The sequence below is a fragment of the Lissotriton vulgaris genome, chromosome 1_1 (assembly GCF_964263255.1).
Source record: "Lissotriton vulgaris chromosome 1_1, aLisVul1.2, whole genome shotgun sequence".
NCBI lineage: Eukaryota > Metazoa > Chordata > Amphibia > Caudata > Salamandridae > Lissotriton > Lissotriton vulgaris.
This window is the reverse complement of record NC_141685.1, coordinates 425,578,591-425,600,751: the sequence shown is the minus strand read 5'-3', so window position 1 is coordinate 425,600,751 and position 22,161 is coordinate 425,578,591.

Sequence of the window (22,161 nt, the reverse complement as noted above, 5' to 3'; positions counted from 1 at the left end):
TGTCCCAGGCTGTGCTGTCCTGCCTGCTACCTGCGGGGCTTTGCATTGTCAACAGGCAGCGGATTCCTGTCGCGACTCGCGATGCCCCTTCTGCACACCAAAGATGCTGTGTGCTGCCCAGGGTGGGCCTGTATGGCTGCTGTGCCCTCCTGATGCCGGTCTCCTGCTGTGGCCTCATACTCCCTGCATCTACTATGCTCGAGGTGAGAAGGGCCTCCCTGCCTGTCCCCCAGCCTACCAAGTGGCCACCAGGTGTGTGTTTCAGGGTGTCCAGCCTATTCAGGGATCCGGTGGTGGAGTGTTTTTTCCTATGTACTTATCACATGAAGGCCTACTTGCTGCACAGGCCATGCCAGGGGAACATTTGCACGTGTGCAGACAGCACAAGGATTACCAGGACCCGTCCTGCGCAGAGGCCGACAACAGCATATAACACAGCGTACCTGGGTCACATTAACTTCATTGCAGATTAGACCACTACTTCTTGGCTTTATCCCACACCTGCCTCTCCTGCTGCTGCACCATGTGGGGTTATATTTGAGTGACCTTGCCTTAGGTGAGTGCTCAGGCCCCTGTGTTGGTGGTGACGAGCCTCGGTCTGCTCCATCATGACCTCAATTCCTGCGCTGGAGCCATGTATGGTAGATGGCTCTCTACTGTCACGAGCGGTGATGTCAAAGGATTGGGTTAAGTTGCTGGAAATCTATTTTGCAGCCATAGCACCGGACATTGATGGGCAATGTCCCATGCTACTACACTTGTGAGGTGCAGTTATCCATAAGTTGGGTCAGTCTGCTGTGGAATCTGGCCCAGCTTAACATATGCGTTATTGAGACAGGCTTTTTGACCGCCCACTTCGAGCCCTTAGAAAATCCTAATTAAGAGAGATTCTTGTTGCACCAGGCTGGTCAGGTACCCTAAGAGTCGGTGGACACTTTCTATACTTGACTTAAAGACCTAACCAGCACCTGCAACTTGCCAGATGCTGATGATGAAAATTCGGGCTCAGTTTATTCAAAGCTGCTTCTCAGTCAAGCTCAAGATAAACATTCTTCAGGTCCCAGAATTGCTCGTGGCCGATATGGGGAACATGGGAAAGTCCAAAGAACTCTCCAAAGTGCGAGCGGAGCACATGGAAACAACTCTGCAATGGCAGGGAAAGACTGAGTCTGTCAATGCGGTGACTGCAGTGAACACTGAAAAAAAAGGAAACACGCCCAAAGCCCAACTCAATGCCTAAGATGTGCTATGAATGTTCTGGGTCGGGCCCTTTCCCGCTCACAGAAAAAAAGAGTTCTGCCTGAGAAAAACCCAAACATTTTGCTAAGGTGAGCTCATCTTCCACATTCAACACAGATGACCAAAGTAGTGCACGTCATGGAGGATACGGAAATGCCAGTGGGTGAGGAATACTTGGACGATGATGACACAGAAGGAACAGTTCACATCATCCAAGTTCTATAGCCTGGTTGATATCGGCGGTGATTCATTCCTAAATGCAGCATCCTTTTGACAGGTCATCAGCTGCTGGCATTAATACACAGGGATTTCAAATAGCATTCTGGCTCAGGATGTCCTGAAAACTCTCCCTGTACAACCAAACCTATGCCCCACCTCCAACCAAGTCTTTGCGTATAGATCGTCAATTCCACTCCACTGGCAGGAGCGTTCAAGCGTGAGTCTCACTCCACTCATGCCAAAGTGTACATGACTAAAGGTGGCTCTGGAATGCTACTGAGCTGCCAAACAGTGGAACAACTTCAACAAGTCACTTTTTCTCCTTCGTCCATTTGGGAAGCGTTGACAAACTGGTAAATGAGTTCACAGCACTATTCAACGGTATAGGATGCCTTAAATACCATCTCTAACATCTGCACATGGCTGACTTCATCCAGCCTGTCATGAAGAAGCATCAGAGGGTGGCGTTCCATCTGCGCCTAAAGGTGGAGGCAGAATTACAGAAGCTAGAACAGGCAGACATTATCAAGAAGGTTGCCAGGTTAGGTCAGAATATGTGTTGACATGCGCCTACTAAATCTGGCAATCCAAGGTGAGCAACACTTGACACGGTTGATAATACTGAGGCTGAGGTTGATGGCTCTAGGTGGTTTTTCAAAATGGATCTCTGGACAGGGTATCATCAGTTACTGCTTGACCCAGAATGAAGAACAATTACCACATTCTGCAGCCACGTAGGTCTGTGGAGGTATAAACTTTTCCGTTGTGGAGTGTCAAGTGCAGCAGAAGTTTTTCAGGACACTATTAGAGGGGTGTTGGTTGGCCTTGCTGGTGTCATCAATGTTAGCAATGACATTCTGGTACATGCCGATATCAATCAATCAATCAATCAATCAGGTTTGTAAAGCACAGCTACTCACCCGAGGGGTCTCAAGGCGCCGAGGAGGGTGTAGGGGTGGAGCAGCTCCCGGAAGATCACGGAGCTCCATCAAAGAGCCAGGTCTTGGGGTCCTTTAGGAATTTGGGGAGAGTTGGTGTCTGTCAGAGGTGGAGGGGGAGGGAGTTCTATGCCTTGGTTGAAAGGAGGGAGAAGGAGCATCCTCTGGATCTGGTCTTCCCGATGCATGATACCATCGCAAGGAGAGCTGGTTCGAGTGGAGGGGCCTTTGGGGAGCGTGGAAAATGAGGCAGTGGTTCATGTAGGCGGGTTCAGTGTTGTGGAGGGCTTTGTTGGCGTGGGTGAGTAGTTTGAAGGTGATTCTCTTCTTGACAGGGAGCCAGTGTAGTGTCCGAAGGTGTTGGCTGATGTGGCAGTGGTGCAGTAGGTTGAGGACTAGTCTGGCAGCAGCGTCTGGATGTTCTGGAGTTTGCTGGTGACGTTCTTGTTGATTCCGGCATAGAGTGCATTTCCATAGTCCAGTCCTCTGATGAGAGCGTGGGTGTCGGTTTTCCTGGGTTCAAGGGGAATCCAGTTGAAGATCTTTTGGAGTAGGCAAAGGGTGTAGTAGCAGGAAGAGGTGACGGTGTTGATCTGGCGGTCCATTTTGAGTTCACAGTCCAGGATGATTCTGAGGATGTATGCGTGGTCCGTCTGGAAGGGATGGTTCCCGAGGGCTGGGGGCCCCCAGGTGTCGTTGAAGGCATTGTGCTGTGGGCCCATGATGAGCTCCTCAGTTTTCCATGTTGAGTTGTAGGCAGCTGTTCTTCATCCACCTGGTGACTGCATCCATTCCGTCTTGAAAGTTATGTTTGTAGAGGTTGGGTTTGTTGGACAGAGAGAGGATAAGTTGGGTGTCGTCTGCATATGATACGATGTTGAGTCTGTGTGATCTGACAATGGATGCGAGCGGGGCCATGCAGACGTTGAACAGGGTCGTGCTGATGGAGGAACCTTGGGGAACTCCGAGAGGAAAGGAGGGAGTCTGACCCGTTGTGTTCTGCCAGAGAGGAAGGAGAGGAGCCTGTTGAGGTACTTCTTCCAGAATCCCACGTCGGGGAGTCTGCGAGCTAGGATGCAATAAGAGACTGTATCAAAGGCCACGGAAAGGTCCAGGAGGATGAGGGCCACAGTCCTTCCTCTGTCAAGGAGGGAGTGGATGTCATCTGTTGCAGCGAGAAGGACGGTTACAGTGCTGTGGTTCTTCTTGAAGCCAGATTGGGAGGAGTCAAGGATGTTGTTTTCTTCTATGAAGGCGGCAAGTTGACTGCCTTTTCCACATCTTTTGCCGTATATGGGAGCAAGGGGATAGGTCTAAAGTTTTTGAGGTTGGTGGCGTCAGGAGAGGGTTGATCTCAATATGTTTCCAGTCATCAGGGAAGGAGACTGTCTTGAAGGAGTGGTTGATGATTCACTGAAGCTCAAGGGTGATGATGTTTGCGCCTTTGTGGTAGGTGTGGTGGGGGCAGGGGTCAATAGGGGCCCTAAGTGGGTGGTCTTTATAATATTTAGGGTATCCTTGATGCTGAGGGTGGTCCGACTGTCTAGTGTCGGCTGCTTGGGCTGGGAACGGTGGGAGAGGGTTCCTTGTGGAGTTTGTTGTGGTCGAAGTTGTCATGGTCATGGTAGGGTGGGATGTTGGTAGTCTCGCTGTTGGGTTGGACAAACATTTTGATGATACCGAAGAGTTCCTTGCTGTTTTGTGCGTGGGTTGAGATTCTGTCCTGGAGTACCTTCTCCCTTGAGTATCTGATGAGTTTGTGGTGAGTGGTGGTGGCACTTTTAAAGTTGTTGAGGTCTGCTGGGGTATTTGAGTTCCTCCATAGACTTTCGAGGCATCTGCAGGTGCTTCTAGAGTCCCAGAGTTCGGTCGATAACCAGCTGGCTTTCTCTGCATGAGGGTTGGAGGCTTTCCTGAGAGAGGCGATGGTGTTGGGGCAGTCGGTGATTCAGCTGTGTATGGTGCAGGCGTAGGTGGTAGGGTCATCATCTGTGGCAGTAGGAGCGGAGTTGCTGAGGGCAGCAGCGAGCTGGTCTTTTGAGATCCTGGTCCAAATTCTGTGTTGGAGCTGGTGTGGATGTTTGCGAGAGATGTTAGTTTTGAAGGTGAAGTGTACACAGCAATGGTCTGTCCATGGGAGTATGGCATTGTGGCTGAAGGTAACGGAGTTCCCTGCTGTGACGATGGGGTCGAGGGAGTGTCCGGCTGAGTGCGTTGGTTCTGGTACGATCTGTTTGAGTCCGATATTGTCCAGGTTGTCCAGGAAGGAGGTGGAGTTGGAGTCTTGGCGGTTGTCGAAGTGAACGTAGAGGTCTCCCAGCATGGTGTAGTCGGTGTAGATGATGACGTGTGGGGGATGATGTCTGTGATGGAGTTGGAGAAGGGTGCGCAAGGTCTGGGGGGTCTGTAGATGAGAGCGGGAGATGGGTTGGTCTGTAGTTGAAGAGCAGGTGTTCCATCAGATCTGTGGGTCTGTCGGTGTAGGTGCTCAGGTGAAGGTTGGCCTTGGGGGCAATGGCGTGGCCTTCCCCAGGGTGGTTGGGGCGGTCCATCTGGGTGATTTTGTATCCTTCAGGGATAGCGATCACAATGTCTGGTCCAGAGGCCGCATTCGTCCAGGTTTTAGTAAGGAAGGCGATGCCAGGGGAGCTGCTGTCGAGGAGGTCCCAGATTTCTGCAGCGTGTCTCTGGAGGGAGCGGATGTTGAGGAGGATGTATTGCAGGGCTTGGGGTACGAGGTAGATTTTGCTGGAGGATGGAGGAGGGTCCTTTGTCTGTGAAAGTGAAGGAGTTGAAACAGTGTTTGGTCAGTGGGGTGAGTTAAGCTTGCAGTTGTTGTTCTTTCCGATGTTGAGTCCGTAGAGAGCCGAGGAGCTGTAGCGTTGGTGGGTTTGAGGACCAGGATTCTAGGCGCTGAGTGCTGTCAGGTCGCGGTTGGGTCGCCGACAGGTTCAGGCGGGCTTGGCTTTGGTACACCTTTGGCACACCAGCTACGTAACCGCAGAGCGGCCTCCATTAAGTAAGGGTTGTGGGACGGAGGGACAGCTGGGAGGCTGTAGTGTTTAGTTTAGTTCATTTATTGCATTGATTAATTAAAATCTTAGCAGTCCACACATGAATATAAAATTTATAAATAAAATACATGTATACCTTGATTTCATATTTCCTTAAAAACGTGGTGCACATGTCTTAAAATTGAACGATTACTAAGTGAAATACATACCGTTTATTTACGATAGGAGAAAAAAGGGGTAAGGCCCAATCTGGTGGCAGCCCCGGTGTCCATAGCTCTGACAGTCTATTGTATATTCTTAACGACTGAAGTTAGGGTCAGGGCGTGAAGGGGGTCGAGGAGAGTTACCGGACAAGGTGGCTTGGGCGGTGGCAGTTAGGCTTAGACTGCGGCGGAAAGCTTTATTTGGGCAGTTTTCATGAAGCGGACAAAGCAGCAGATTAATTTAACGTTGGTCCCGCTGAAACAGGCCTTTACTGCCTGTTGACAAGACCTAATATGCATTTCGTTTATATGTGGATTTAACAGGTCTCTCCTCTCCCGCTCTAGGAACTTGCATATGCATAGGAGATGCAGCATGTCTTCTTTAGTTTCGCCGCATAGTCTGCATAGTGTAGATGCAAATGTGCGTTTCCACGGGGGCATTTGGGGTTTGGCGGATAAAATCCCCATCCGCAGTGCCAAAAATCCTTCTTTTAACGATCCTGAAAAACTGGTGCCGAGGTACGGTTGTGGTGAGCATTTTAGGTAGCTTTGGATCACAAACCAGCTGTGTGCCCTCTTATTTATACATTCTTTGTCGTTTTCAATAGATACAAGCCTTGTTGACTTATTTACCAGGTCTTTGACGTTGTTGAATGGAAGTCCGATCTCCCAAATGTTCTCCAGGGCTAACATGCTGATCCCTGATTCAAGGTAGGCTTTGGCCGGAGAGGCATTATTCCTTGATAATTCCTTCCATAGGAATGAGTTAAGTGAGCCCACCTCTGCGTACTTTATTTTGTACCAGCTTTTTACGTACGCCGCCTTCCTGCTTATTTTCTGATTTACTACTCCAAATTCGAGTCTTAATTGAGCTTTGGAGGTGTATTTGGGAAGCTTGAAAATGATTCTTAAAGCTTTAGCTACCGTTTTGTTTAGGGTTTCTTCGTCCATCCCTCGCATGGCCTCACTGCCGTATGTGAGCGATGGTATTAGCTTTGCATGGAGCACTTCAAGCAGGGGAAGCAGGTTTTGGTCCTGCTATTTTGCTTTTAAGATTTTTCAAAGTGATCGCTAGGAGGGTTCCTCTTCTCTGAATCACCTCTTTTTGTTGGTCATATGACCCATTCTGGTGAAAAATTATCCCAAGATATTTATAGTTTTGAACGACTTCGAGTTCTCTCTTGCCCAGCTGCCATTTCAATCGTTTTTTTGTGTTGCGTTGGTTTAGCACCATTATTTCAATATTTCTAGGTTAATTTCTAACCCGTTTGTTGATGCGCATTTGTTCGTAGTATGAAGTAGGTGTTGTAGGCCGACTGCTGTTTGACTAATTAAAATCAAGTCGTCCACGTACAATAGGTTTGAAAGCGGAAGGTCTCCCAATTTTGGGGCATGATGGTTACTGTTGTCTAGGTTGGTTGAGAGATCGGCCACAAAGAGGTTGAATAGGGTAGGGAGGCTGTAGTGGGATTGGGAGAATGGGGAGGGGCAGCGGGGGCAGCAGTGGATGAAAAAGGAGGCAGGAGTTGAGAGAGGAAAAAAGAGAATAGAAATAAAATAAATTAAAATCAGCCATAGAGTGTAAGAGAGCAAGAGATAAGAGAGGCCACCATAAAAGAGAAGCAGGAAAAATACAGGTTAGAAAACAGGCAAAACAGTGCATGGCAAGGCAAGGCATAACCAGCAACCTCAAAAATTGGATGGTAGCGCAAGTGGCAGGAGACTTGCTGTGGAGCTGCACAAGGGGAGAGCCTGACACCGACCAAGAGGTCAGAGGTCTACTGGAAGAACACCTGTACTGCGTGAAAGCAACATTCCAATGACTAAAGGACAATGGTCTCATTCCTCACACACAGAAATGTGCCTTCCTTCAGAAGGCAATAGCATTCTTTGGATACGATTTCTCTGGGGAGGGAGTCATGCCAGATGTGGCAAAAGCCCACAACATCCAAACAGCTCCAGCAGCCATCACGGCACAGTTTCTTAGGGATGGTTACATACTATGGACAGTGCATCTAAAACCTAACCGTCGTCATTGCCTCCCTGAGGTAACTGACCAAAGTCAGCACTACAACAAGCTGGGGACTCGCTCAAGAAGAGGCATTTCAGATGACGAAGAAAGCTTTGTTGGCAGATACCACATTGGCCTATTTTGATCCCAGCCGTGAGTCAGAGCTGTCTGTAGACTCAAATCCCATTGGTCTCGGGTCTGTGCTGTTGCAGAAACAGGCTAATGGTGAGTCCGCTCCAGTAGCGTATGCCAGTCCTGTTTTGATGGTGACCAAAGAATGTTGCTCTCACATTGAAAAGAAGGCCATTGTAGTACACTCGGGCTGTCACCAGTTCCACCTATACCTTTACGGTCAACTGTTCACTGTACATACAGACCACAAATTGCTGGTTCCTCTCTTAACTGGATCCTACTCCAAGCCTCCTTCGAGGATTGAGAGATGGATCCTCCAACTGCATGCCTACCATTTCTCAGTGGTATATCGACCTGGTGTCCAAAATCCTGCAGACTTTTTTTCCAGACATGCCAGGCAAGCCATCTTGGAAGAGAAGTCTGATGCTGAAGAAATAGAAGAATATGTCTGACTGATAGAGGAATGGTCCAGACCTTTGCCCATCTCATTAGAAGACATAATTCAGGGGTAAAGCCAGTGATGAATACCTCCAGTTGGCCATCTCTGCATTGACCTCAGGAAACTGGCACACTAACTCAAAAAGTCTCTCATCCCATGGAAGAAGCAAGACTGATACTTCCGTTGTTACACAATGTTCAACTGGAACTACCAGTGTCCACAGATGGATGTCTGATGAGAAACCCCCACTTGGTGATTCTGAGAGGGCTGCAATAACGAGTGGTTGACTTCACCCACAAGACTCATCAAGGGATTATCAGAACCAAATCCAGATTGAGGTGCAAGGTATGGCTACATAGTCTAGACGAACTAGTGAAATGGTCGGTAAGACAATGCCTGCTGTGTCACACTGCTACTTCTGCAGAGCCGTTGGCACCAATTATTACAGAGCCCATTCCCCCTTTTCTGTGGCACCAGGCCAGTGCTGATTTTTGAAGTTTACTGGATGTCAGGCACATGCTAGTCACCATAGACGTTTCACAAAATATCCAGAAGATGAGATCGTCGAGTCAACAACAGCCAGACGGTACCACGTTTTGAAACGGTTATGCCACTCATGGTTTGATGGGTGAACTATGAATTTACAATGGCCCTCCATTCTCCAAGATATTGCTCAGTATTTGCAATCCAGAGGCATTTGTCATTGGAAAATCACACCCACTTGCCCCAAGCTAATGGAGAGGCATATCGGTTCATAAGGATATTGAATAAAGTCCTTCAAATCGCCCTTGCCAATGGATAGAATATGGAGTGTGCCCTCTGCTCTTTTTTGAGAGAATACCATCTCACGCCACATGTCACAACCAAGGTGACCCCCAGTGATCTTCGTATGAATCGAGCAGTGGGTGACCCCATTCCACAGGTGGTGGAGCCTTGGATGCTGAGAAACCAAGTAGCTGAAGCAGCACATCATGTCAGGTGCAGAACGATCAAGTGTCCCAAGCAAGATGTGCCTGGAGGTGACTCCTCCAGGTTGGTGATCAAGTACTACTTAAATACTGGCATCCACAGAGCAAGTTCTCGCTACCTTTCGAGTTGATCCTTTGAAAGTGACCACATTAAAAGGGAATATGGTAACTGTCCAGAGGTAAGGCAAGACAGTCACGAGAAACATTGTTTTTCAAAATCTACAAACAACCCGCAAACCGGAAGGATGATCACCTGCAGTTGCCCCAAGTGGAGATGGGCTATATACGACGAGGAGTCCTTGCCGTCTGGGTGTCTGAGGAGCCTGGTTCCACTCCCCACGCTGACGCCCTCACCAGAGATGGATGGAAATCAGCAGCCAGGGGTTTTACCTGGCCTCAGCAATGATTCAAGAAGGATAGTTTGAACATGTATGAAGTTCCTGAGGTGCAGCTGCGACCGCTGCAGGTAAGAGCGATGGGGCAGGGTGGGGTGGGGGGGGGGGGGATTTCGAGAGACAACCACAAGGGGAAATTCAATAAATAATTAATTTTCACTCGTGGTCGGTGTTGGACTTGGCCCTTTTTGCAGGGTCATCCCTGAACTTTTTGCCTTCCACCTGTATTTTTTTTCTGACCTGCTGTTGGTGGTTTTATGACTCTGGGCACTTTACCACTGCTAACCAGTGCTGAAGGGCATATGCTCTCTTTGTAAATTATTGTTATGGATTAGTGATTCCATGATTGGAATATTTGATTTACTTGTCAGATCTTAGTTCAGTGCACCATGTATGCCCATGGTTTGTAAAACAAATGCTGCTGGTGGGCTTGCAGCACTGATTGTGCCACCCACAGGAGCAGCTTGTAAAATGTGTCTCAGGCCTGCCATTGCAGAGCCTGGGTGCAGTCTGGGACTGCCATGTTCACTTGGCAATTGCACACACTTGCCAGTTCCTAAAGCATCCCTTTTCTACATGTTAGTCACCCCTAAGGTAGGCCCAAGGTACCCCTGTGGGCAGGGGGCATTGTATGTGAAGGGTAGGACATGCCCTGATATGTGTGGCATGTCCTGATAGTGAAATACTGGCAATTTAGTTTTTCACTATTGCAAGGCTATCTGTTCCCATAGGCCAGATTGGGGAGTTTGTTTATAACATCTTATAAACATAATGGACCCTGGGAACAAGATAGGAAAGTAAGTTTAGTATGCCTGAAATCAGAATGTTAAAGTGCATCTTTTAGTGAGGGGGATTTGTACATTCAAATACCACTTTTAGAAAGTAGGTATTTTCTTGCCTAACCATCCTGTGTGCTTCTGCTAGTTTTGTGTATTGCATGTCTGGCTTTGGATGACAGGGGCCTGCCTTCCACAATGACGGTTCCGCCCCCCTGCGGTGTGTCTGAAGCCAGGGCTCACACTGACAAAGAAGGTTGTTGAGCACTTGCCAAGTGCCCCTCAGAACGGGTTTTGGCTAAGTACAAACACTCCCTGCCTTCAGAGAGCAAAGGAGTTTGTTGTATAAAAAGAGGGGCCCAGACCGAAGACTTTTAGATCACTTCTGGGAATCAAGACAGACCCTTTGCCAAGGAGAGAAACCAAGGAAGCTGAAGGTGGATACTGCCCCTGTGTTGTTTGCAGTTTGGGGTTGGCCTGCAGTGGTTACTTATTGCCAAGGAAAGTAGAAAAGGACCTTTGTGTGCACTTTTACTATCTTGAGGAAGATCTCAAGGGCTTGATGTTGAGCTTCCCTCCTGTTCTGAAGTCTCAGAGCCACAAAGACTTCACCACCAGCTCCCCCTGAATACCCTTGCTGGGAATTCTACCTGCGGTGAGGTGCCTGCTGTTGTTTGGGCCCTCTGAGAGACTGCATGTCGCTGTGAACTGGAAGCGTGATGCAAAGAGGAGAAGTGTGTCACTGCCGTAGTAGTTGCCATCCCATCACCGAAGAAGCCTGCCGCCACTGCAGCTGTTCGACGTCACATCGCAGACAAAGCGTGTCACACCACAGGAAAAGTGTGCCATCGCCGCTAGAGGTCGCGTCACATCACCAGAGAAGCGTGTCGCAGGGCCTGTTGCGGCTCCAAAGTTGTTGGATTTTTCCGTCGTGTGTACACGCATCGCATCCAACGTTGCCGCATCGCATCCAAGACGCCAATTTGCCGCATTGCATTGGATCGTCGCATCGCATCGAGGCACCATCTTGTCGCATCGTAACTGGAATGCAATAAGAAACCGACACATCACCTCCTCTACGATAAGGAACTGACACATCACCTCCCCTGCCGTAACGAATCCCCTGCAATAAGGAACTGACTCATCCCCTCTCCCGAAGCAAAGAACCAACGCATCACCTTCCCTGCAACCCTTTTGTTTGTTTTGCATAACGCACCCAAGGTACTTTGAGAGTAAAGTGTTGCATTTACCATCTACATTGAACTAAGCTATTTCTACCATTTTAAAGTCATATTCTTAATATTGTATTGTGGATTTTTGTCGTTTGGTCTTGTGTTAAGTCTAGTAAAGATTACTTATTTTTCGAAACTGGTGTGGTGTCCATTTGTAGTATTTTCACGGTATCACTGTATGTGTTCACAAATGCTTTAAGCCTGCCAAGCTACCAAGGGGGTGAGCAGGGGTTATTCAGGAGTGTATCCCCCTTTCCTTGACTAGAAGCAAGGGTCACTATTTGGACAGAGGTGTATACCATTGCCAACTAGAGACCTCCATTTCTAACAGTCGTCTCTCAAAATTCACCCCCACCCGGCCCCACCGCTCTTACCTGCAGCAGTTGCAGCTGCTGAGGTGCCTTCAATGCCATGAGGACTGGGAAGTGGGAGTGGAACTCCAAAGGGACACGTGACGTGACCGAGAGATACCACCTCAGGCGGATGTATGACATTATAACGCATGCTTTTACAATGCATGCTGTTACAACGCAGGTTTTACTACGCATATCTTTACAACGCATTACACTTTGGGGTGCTGGATAGTGAATAGTTTAATTTACTATTCCAACTCCAGTCCCCGTGGACACTAGGGAAGGTGTTGGATAGTAAATTAAACGTATTCCCTATCCTAGAGCGCCCCCCAGTGTAATGCGTTGTAAAAGTATGCGCAGTAAAACCTGCGTTGTAATAGCTTTGCGTCGTAAAAGTTTCGTTGTAAAGGATGTTTCCCACCTCAGGCGCATCCTTTTTTTTTAAATTAGGAGATATGACATAAATAACCATATACACAGAAAATACAAATCATAAGCTGCCAGTCCGATCATGTCATAAATCCATTTTCAATTTATCTCCCACCCATCTACCCCCACCCCACACGATTCGTCTCAGGGAAGAGAGGAAAAATGAAGAAAACAAATAACACATCATTTCATAAAAAGAATCCAAAGGATACACAGATATATATACACAAATATCATCTTGTTTCCTATAAAGAAAATATAAGTACCTATGTACACATATATACATCTATATACATCTGTTGGTGGCAACTTTCTCCTAACGAGCTCAGGCATAAAAAGTAAAGAGGGGAAAATTATCCCTGCTCTACAGTCAACCATTTAGTTAAGGGTTCCAATATCCGCTCCCCATCCCTCCGAAACCTGACTCCTCTTCTCTTGAATACGGAGATTTCCCATTTATAAATACTAAGAAATTTACTAAACCAGACATGTAGAGTCAGGGGTACTGGGTCAAGCCAGACAGTGGCTGAACATAATCTAAGATCAGTCATTGCAATGAATATCAGTTTTCTTTCAGGTTCGGACATATTTTGATCAGTGACGCCAAGCATAATAACCTGTGGTGTCAAAACAACAGAAAAGCAAAACACATGTCCCAAACGCTGTTCTATTTTTTGTAATAAATGAACCAAAGAGGGGCAAGAAGCAAACATATAGACACTGTCTGCCGCCAGTTCCCCACAACGTGAACAGTTTATCCCAGCCACCCCTCCCCATTTGTGTATTCGAGAGGGAGTTATATACAAATTAAACCAGGTCTTAAAACATTGCACCTGCAAATTGGCAGAAAAGAAAGCAGATTGACTGTATAAAAGTGAATCTTCACAGACCCCTTGACCTGCTTGTACCTCAGCCTCCCAGCGCATAAAGTGTTTACTCAGGTCATCCGGTTTCTTAGCATTCAGGAGTTTATAGATCGAGGATATAGTTGTGTGACCCCCGTTTATAGCTTCAATTAACAGATTAGGGACCCAAATTATCGTTCCTTTTCAAAAGAAATCCCTCACCTGTAGAAACTTAAAAAATTGTCTATTACCTAGCCCAAATGTTTGTTTTATGACTTCAAAAGTCATTAGCCCAGAAGAAGACATTATATCCCCGACAACCCTAACCCCGTGGACAGACCACTCCTTAAAATAAGCATCCCGAAAAATTTCTGGAAATAGCCTATTATTTGCAAACGGAGAATATATATGTAGTCTGCAAATATATCAAACATTTTCCGGACCGATGTCCAAACTTTAAAGCCACCCAAAAGAACCTTAAACCTAACCTGTTTGAAATACGAAAAATCTATTTGTCTAAACAGAAGTCCCTGAGCTGTAGGTCCCAAAATTAGATGATAAATCGAGATACCAGAGCGATCTGAGGCGTCTACATCCAATAAATCAGGAATATGTCTGAGTGTTATAGACCAATAATTTACCTGAAAATTTGGTACCGCCCAGCCCTCCTATCTCTAGGAAGGATCATGAACTTTAGAGCCCTTCTTGGTCGTTAGCCAGCCCATAAAAACCATGATATTATCCGATCGAATTTTTTAAACCAGCTTGGACCAATCAACAAGGGAATGGCTCTCAAACAATATAAAATCCTGGGTAAAAAATCATTTTTATAACGTTACATCTGCCCATTAAAGTCAGGTGTAGGTTATTAATTTGACGTGCCTCAATATCTAATTTACGTATTAAAGGATCAGGGTTCATCTCTACTATCTTATCAGGTTTAGAACCAATCTCAATCCCCAGATATTTGGATTTACTTACTATATGAGGATCTATCCAGTTAATTTTATCATTGCAAATTATTTGTGTCTTAGCTTCATTTAGAAGATAGCCCGATATTGCCCCAAATTGTGAAGTTAGAGTTTGGATTATTCGAAAAGCTAACATAGGGGAGTCTGTCAATATGGCAAGATCGTCAGCATAACCAAGAATTTTAGTATCCCCCCTTTAGCCTGTACTGGATGGATTGAAGCCTCATTTGAGATTTTCCTAATTAAGGGGTCGATATAGATCGCAATCAATAAGGGGGAGCAAGGACACCCCTGCCTCGTTCCTCTACATATACTTATTGCCGCAGACTGGATCCCCATTATGCAGAACTGAGCAGTTGGTTGAACATACATACTCTTGATGGCGCCAATAAACTTCTCCCCTATACCATAGTGCTGTAATGTAGCCCATAAAAAAGGCCAGGAGACCCTATCAAAAGCTGTCTCCTGTAACCTTGGTATAATCGAACAACACGATTGTACGGCGTATATGTTCGATCGTTTCTCGACCTGGAACAAAGCTGTGTTGTTGAGGGGAGACCAATTTTTTAATCACGCTTGCGAGCTGGTTAGCAAAAATTTTGGAATACATTTTAATGTCACTATTAGTCAAAGTAATAGGTTGATACGAACGTATCAGAAGGTGTCTTCCCTTTTTTGAAAAATGTCACAATCCTTGCCTTCCGCCAAGAATCTGGGGGCTTCTCCCCCTTTAAAACCTGCGAGAAAACCTCTAACATTAAAGGAATAAGTTGTACCCGAAATATCCTATAGAATTCTCCGGGTAAAAAATCTGGTCTGACAGCCTTGCCGCTGGGAATGGAGTCTATATCCAACCCAGTTCTTCGATTTTAATTTCAGCAACCAGCATTGCTACTTCTTCAGGTGTTAAGGCCCCCACCTCTATTTCATTAAGATAGCTTTGAATTCCTGTCTGAAGCTCCCCGTCATCCCTAATCTCCTCGTCATATAATTTTTGATAACATTTCTGAAAAACTGAAGCTATGGCCGCCTTATCCAAAACTAGCCCGACCTCCGGGTCCAAAATTTCTTTAATACGTGAAGCAGCTTCTTTATCTCTAGTTCAGACCGCTAACAGTTGTCCAGCTCTTTCATTATTTTCATATACTTTCGTGCGCCAAGCCACAAATTTAGCTACCGCTTTCGTCTGAGAGATTTCTATTATTGCTGCTTTAGTAATGATGATTTGTGTTTGTGCTATGTCGCCATTCCCACCACCCGATAGAATCCTAGCAAGGGTTATCTCAGCCCTTTCAAGTTCCCCATAAAGCTACTGTAGCTTTTGTTTCTCCCTTCTCTGGCTCTCCCATCCATAACGTGTGGTCTCGCCCCTTATGCCTGCTTTCAGTGTATCCCAAACGTTTTGTGTATTAGTACTCCCTATATTCTCAGTTATGAACCTCGTAATCCATATGGCCATACAATCAATATACGCACTATCTGTTAAAAGTCCAGGTGTCTGATTTCTTTACCCTGTGGTGAATTTTGACCTCAAAGTCTAACGGATTATGATCCAACATCACTCTCGGAAATCTAATTATGTTGGATCCTTGCATCAAACTTGAAGAGATAAAAAAATAGTCTAATCGGGAATGGATTTTATGAGGCGCTGAAAAGAAAGTAAAGCCGGGATCGTCTCTTCTAAAATGAGCCCAGGTATCCATCAAACCATGCAGTTCTAGCATTTGCATTAGAGACCTATAAACGTTTGGTTTCCGGCCACAATATTCTGCATCTGGACAGCTAGCAAGCTCACATCTTATATTAATATTGAAATCCCCACATATTATAAGTGGGGCAGGCCAACCGACCAGCTCTAAACTAAGCCAGTTATATAGTTCAGGATCATCTAATACTGGGCCATAAACTGAACACAGTGTAAAAGATCTGTTCTGAATATTGCCCTGAATAATGACCCACCGACCAAATGCATCCGCCAAAGAGCGGGTTACATTTATCAATCCCCGACGGGCCAGTATTGCAACCCCTTTAGTTTTTGCTTCCAGTTTGGATCATACCGCCAATTGGAATCCCTCAAACTCTAAAAGTTTATGACGAGTAGCTTCGATATGTGTCTCTTGAAGACAAATTATATCTGGCCGCAGATAGCGAATGTCTTCTCTGAACCGGTGCTGTTTACCTGGGTCATTAAGCCCGCAAATATTTGTGGGCTTAAGGCACCTCAGGCGCATCCAATGAAATCCTCATATCTGCAAGACTCTGTAGCGGAACGAGCCAGTTCGTGAGCATGTACTACTGTCCACATGTTGTCTCATTATCCCTCTCTCTCTCTCTCTCTCTCTCTCTCCCTCTCCCTCTCTCCCCCCTCTCTCTCTCTTTCTCTGTCTCTCTCTCTTTCTCTGTCTCTCTCTCTTTCTCTGTCTCTCTCTCTCTCTCTCTCTCTCTCTCTCTCTCTCCCCCCCCCCCCTCTCTCTCTCTCTCTCTCTCTAACTCTCTCGCTCTCTTGCACCCTTTTTTATAGTTATTACTTGATGTAATACTCTGTGTTGGTACAGTGCATGAGCTATTATGTTTTTGTATTTTTGATGTCTGGGTAAGGAGGAATGTTATGTTGGGATTGATCATCCCAGGATCTGTATTTACTGAGGGGATTTTATATGATTATATGAAAACTTTCACTATGTTAACAAAAACCTTTGTGAGAAGCCCAAATGTTGCAAGTCTGTGCATATGGGACACACAACTAGGCTTCCTAAAAGGGGCTTGCGAGTCCTTTGTTCAGGAATAGAGAAAGGCTATTCGATAGATGTATACCAGCCGGTTTTGTAGCAAAGGAAACCTTAAAATATGTCCCTGTAAACCGGCCCCTGTTAAAGATAGGAATTCTTCACAAAGTTGAAAAACACGTTTTTAAGATGGGCATTTTGTACATAGAGTATTGACTAAAAATCTTTTAACTAGACTTGTGGTCACTTTGAGCCGGAGTGGAGAAAATCACTGATAGTTGTGCATCTACGTTTTTCATGTATAAAGGGTTGTTCTATAAATGGGCACATGTTAACAAATATTGATTTCAAAATATCGTATGACATAAATATGGAGCCAAAAATAGCAACACCACAAAAGTAGAATGAAACAGAATAGCAAAGGTAAGAATGCAATTTTTTAATATATATAATGTTGTTGTTAGGAATACTGCTGTATTTGATATTGTTTACTTTTATATAGTTGTAATTAATATTATTGTTAATGAATTATATATATATTAGTTAATATATTAATTTTAGTGTTACTAACATTAGTATCATTGTTTTTTTTCAAAATATGGTTTGCAATTTTAATTGTGTAATTTAATTCTGTTTATAATATAGTAGTAGGATGTTGGGTACGTAGAGAAATAGGATGGGAAATTAATTAAATTAGAACAAAAATGGTTTTTAATGCTAATTAATTTAAAGAAAATGTAATATTTAATTGGATATTATGTAAATTTGTTAACAGTTTAATTGGTATCTCATGTATTTAGCTTTAATGTGTGATTTAAAATTTATATTTGTTATAGTATAATTAGTAGTTTATAATTTATTAGCGGATTGTTGGCTTTGTAGTAGAATATGGTGGACAGTTTTGTAAATTCAAATAGTTTTTTATTAATTGTCTATGTATTTAATTGATATTTAATAGAATTTTTTTTTAATTTTATTTGATTATTATGTAATAATTGATTGATAAGTGTATATAATTATAACCAAATGTATTTTATATGTATCATTGTTTTTAATGTTGTTGTTCCATGTAGGTAGTCCTTCAATTCAAATATTTTTTTATATACATGTTTAATTATCATTTGTGGGTTGTTTGGGTAGGAGGGTGTATTGTATATTAAAATTTACATTCTTTAAATTTGTATAGTATATATTTTTTAGTTAACATGTATTCTAATATTCTATGTTATTAGGTATTTAAATATGTATATATGAGACCTTTCAGGAAATCCCCTGTTAGGTGATAACTGGAGGTAACAGGAGGGCTTGGTAGCCCCCAAGGACACTCTAGAGCCAAGGAGACTTCATCCCCCAACCAGTTGTGCACCAGGAGGTACATTTGCAGAGTGGTGGAGAAAGAGAGTGTGGCCTCCGATGTCCTCTCAGCAGTCACACTAAGTGGGGTTTACTGGCTTTTCTATTTATTCGGGTACAGGGCTTCATGGCCCCTCTTCCCTGGGCTAATTGCAGCCCTGGGGACCACATCTCGTGGGGCTCGGCCATTTAAAAAAAATATATATATATTTAAAGGAAGGGGGCTGAGCAGCCCCCCTGTCAGGCCAGTTTGAGCCCCGGGGAACACCTAACCCCCAGGGCCCAACCTCTTTTTTAATTATTTTCTTGAAAAATGAAAATTTAGAGGTGGCACACACGGCCAACCCTCCCGGACCAATTTCAGCCCTAGGGACCCCATCCCCCAGGGCCCAGCTTCAAATGTGGGTGCCCCGGTCCACCCCCTCTGTTCTGGAATGTGGGGGAGTATCAAAGCCTCCGAAATGCCTGCCAGCTCCCCTTCCCTCTCTGTAAAAGCAATTGTGCTCCACTTTCAGTAGGCAAGTGCTTTTTCAATGGCGAAGGCGACAAGAGGGCAGACTCGCATTCGTCCTGGTTTCGAAGACTCCATCACAGAATGGTGCTGGATGTTGTTTGGGAGCTGCAGTAGGCAGTGTGAGGATACTGGATGGCTGATAATAATTATATGCATACAGGTGGTTTCGGTCAGCCCTTTTCAATCATTGATCTGTTCAAGTGTCGGTCACATTTTGCCCCCTCCCCAGGACAGAGGGGAGAAAACTCCTGAGGCGGAAAGCCGGGAGCAGCTATTTTAAAAACTTGTGTGCTTTTAAAAGTGTAATTACTGTGATTTTATAACTTTCTTGCACTTTAATCTCTTGGCATTACCTGCACTAGCGCTTAGCAGCAGACAGCTTGTTGTTTTGCACTGGTCTCGCGTCTTGCCGCCATTTCCTGGTCGAGGGACCCGCCAGACACGCCCACCTCGGCTGGCCACGCCCCCCCCCCGGTTCATATAAATGCGCGCTGACAGCTAGCGCTGCATTTTTACTCCGAGAAAACTCCTGAGGCGGAAAGCCGGGAGCAGCTATTTTTAAAACTTGTGTGCTTTTAAAAGTGTAATTACTGTGATTTTATAACTTTCTTGCACTTTAGTCTCTTGGCATTACCTGCACTAGCGCTTAGCAGCAGACAGCTTGTTGTTTTGCCCTGGTCTCGCGTCTTGCCGCCATTTCCTGGTCGAGGGACCCGCCAGACACGCCCACCTCGGCTGACCACGCCACCCCCTCCTGCGCACCGAGCCCCACTATAAAACATGAGTCTTTGCAGGAAGCGCAGCGGACGAGCGCAGCGGGCGCGACGATTGCGCGCCGAAGGCGCGCATAAGGCAAGCTCGTCTGCGCTCGTCCGCGCCTCGGCCGCGACTGGAGCGGCGTCTCATGCCCTGGCCCCCCAGACCACCCCCCTCCTTCCGCATCTAACTCGTGAGTCTCTACTCCGTCTCAGAGATTTTGCTCATGAAGGTCATTTCTCTTTCTCTGACCTTGCCTACCCTCTGCATGATTTTGCCTGCAGAGGTCTGCTATCGGGTGGCCTGCTGAACGTTAGGTCATTGCCTAAACACGCCAATGAAATCCTACAGCTCATTGATAATCATCACCTCGATACATTATTTCTTACTGAGACGTGGACCCACTCCGACTGTAACATTGAACTGGATTGGGCTTGTCCACAAGATTTCAAAATATTACATCTTCCCAGACCCAAGGGTCGCGGTGGTGGAGTAGGCATTATCTATAGAGCCTCCTGGTCCATAAAAATCCTAGACATGGATCCAGTTGCTGGAATGGAAATCCTCGGCCTCTCCATAAACTGTCACTCCGGAGTCACCTTCACGGCCATGATATGCTATCGCCCCCCGGGTGCCTTCAACTCCCTGCAGCAACAGTCGCTACTTACCACCCTCACCAATATGGCCACCACCCACAACAAGTTGATTGTTCTGGGCGACTTCAATCTTTGGCCAAACGGCAGCCTGGACACTGCATTAAACAATCTTATAATGTCTTGTGAAAGTATGGGACTCTCCCAACTGGTCAACAAACCCACCCACTCTGCAGGGCATCAACTCGACCTAATCTTCTCCTCCCCTCAGCTAGTATACCTAAGCGACATCCTGCCTATGTGCTGGACCGACCATGCACTTATCAAATTCCACATAGCTGGTAGCAGAGCCTGTAGACCGCCACACAGCACCTCTCCCGATTCTCTGTACAGAGACTGGAAAGCTCAGGACAAATTAAGATCGTCCGGCTCTGTATTCAATGTGGAAAACAGCTTCTCCCCCTCTATATCGGTGGAGGTCAACTACACGGCCCTCTGCACATTGATTTCCAATACCTCGGACTCCCTCGTCCCCCAGAAAAAGTGCAAACCTAAGAGTAGAGCACCAGCCCCCTGGTTTGACAACTCCTTAAGAACCCTCAAATTAGCCTGCAGACAATCAGAGAGAAAATGGAGGCAAGGCTACTCCAACACCAACAAATCTCTCTGGAAAGATAACCTTCGGGCATATAAAACTGCTATTGTGCAAAGTAAAGCTAACTACTTTTGCTCAACCATTGCCAACGCCTCCAATAGCTCTAAAAGTATCTTTCAGATCCTCAAAAATCTAACCCACCCAGATTGTGCCACAATGACTCTGCCACCCACACAAGCACTCTGTGACAATCTCGCAGCATTTTTTATAGATAAAATCAACACCATTATCCACAATCTGAAGACCTCCCCCTCGTTGGGCTGCCCCAACAGCCCGGGAGTTAGCACCATCAGCTATGACTCGACGCTTTCAGGTCCCCCCCCCCATGGTAAGGTTGCGAGAATTCCCCCCCATTCCTGAAACCGAGTTTGAAAGACTGGCGCTCGGAATCACCTCGGGGTCCCCTCTTGACCCTCTTCCTCCAAAAATCTGGAAAAGCTTTGGAACCGAACTCTTCGGCACTCTGCGCAGAATCTGCAACCAATCTCTGCATTGCGGATATGTTCCAACTCCATGGAAGCAGGCTCTTGTCACCCCGCTTCTGAAAAACCCTCCTTAAGTCCAAACTGTTTGTCAAACTATCGGCCTACCTCCCTCCTGCCATTCCCAGCAAAAGTCACCGAACGATGGGTCAGCTCCTGTCTCTCCACTCACCTGGAGCAGAACCATATCCTGGATGACCTCCAATTCGGTTTTCGCCCAGCCCACGGCACCGAAACAGCTGTCTTGACAGCCATGGAGGATCTTCGTATGCACGCAGACAGGGGCCAGGCAGTAGCTTTGATACTGCTGGACCTGTCTGCCGCATTCGACACGGTCAACCACAGGACTCTGTTGGAGAGACTCGGTGAGGCTGGTGTGGACGGCACTGATATGGTTTCATTCCTACCTGCGGGACAGGAGACAGGCGGTATCCCTCCCCCCATTCCTATCCGCATTTGCATCCGTGCCCCAGGGAGTTCCCCAGGGCTCCTCCATCAGTCCCATTCTTTTTAACGTGTATCTTAAGCCCTTGATCACGTTAATAAAGTCCCACAGGATAAAAACGATCAACTATGCTGACGACACCCAGCTCATTCTCTCTTGGGAGGGAGAAGACTCTATCCCCTTAACATCCTTCCACGACTGCCTAAGAGAGACGGCTGGGTGGTTGCACAAAAATTCCTTACAATTTAACTCCTCCAAGACTGAGGTTCTGTTTTGCTCTGGAAATAGAATACCTCGCCCGTTCCCGAGTGACTTCTGGCCTCCGGAAACACCGGATAAACCACAGCCGGTAACCTCGGTCCGCAACCTGGGGGCCATGCTCAATAACAAGCTGAGCATGGAAACCCAGGTTGCAAAAACAGTGGGGACTTGCTCAGCCCTTTTGCGTTCCCTGCGCAAAATTATGCCACTCC